The following is a 615-nucleotide window of genomic DNA, read 5'->3' on the forward strand; positions in this document are numbered from 1 at the left end:
GCCATTTCCTTCTCCAGGGGATCTTCCTGACCCAGGGATTGAATCTGCATCTCTTATGTCTCCTGCACTGGCAGGCGGGTTCTTTATTTCTTCCTCCTAATTCCCTAACATACTGTCCTCAAGGGCTCAGGGAGGAAGCAGGGGCAGAGATGGCCCAGGCCCCCAACTGAGACCTAAGGGGCGAGCCCCACCCTGGCCCCAGTCTTCAGACCCAAATTCGCGTGCCCTTTCCCCCTTGGCATTCTTTGCCACAGAACAGAACCAAATGCCCCAATTCCCCATCAACGAGCACTGTGCCCCCAGAATGCACAGGGCATGTTCCAGGACAATGAGAGACAGGATGAAGCAGGCAAGCTCTACAGAGGGCAGCCCTTGGTAGGCGCTCTCCGCACCCAGGGGTGCTTGTGTGGGAGGAGACGGGGACACAGAGAAGGAGCTAGGGAGAGACTCATGCTGGTGACAGGACTGGCGTGCAGGACAGACGTACAGACAGAGTGGAACCTACCGTAAGGGCCGTATGTTGGCACTGCCCGAGGCCAAACCCGGGGCAAAAGCAGGGCAGTGGGGGAGGGAGGGGAGCCAGAGAAACAGAAGACAAGAGACAGCTTGGCTTCA

General features: G+C 57.9%; 1 protein-coding gene across 1 annotated transcript in view; it reads right to left on the bottom strand.

The window, feature by feature from the left end:
• The window catches only part of TMEM184B (transmembrane protein 184B), a 51,161-nt gene that overhangs the window by 2,687 nt on the left and 47,859 nt on the right, over positions 1–615 (bottom strand). The gene's annotated exons all lie outside the window — the stretch shown is intronic.

Source organism: Bison bison, unplaced genomic scaffold, assembly GCF_000754665.1.
Source record: "Bison bison bison isolate TAMUID 2011002044 unplaced genomic scaffold, Bison_UMD1.0 scf7180017864213, whole genome shotgun sequence".
NCBI classification, from domain to species: Eukaryota; Metazoa; Chordata; class Mammalia; order Artiodactyla; family Bovidae; genus Bison; species Bison bison.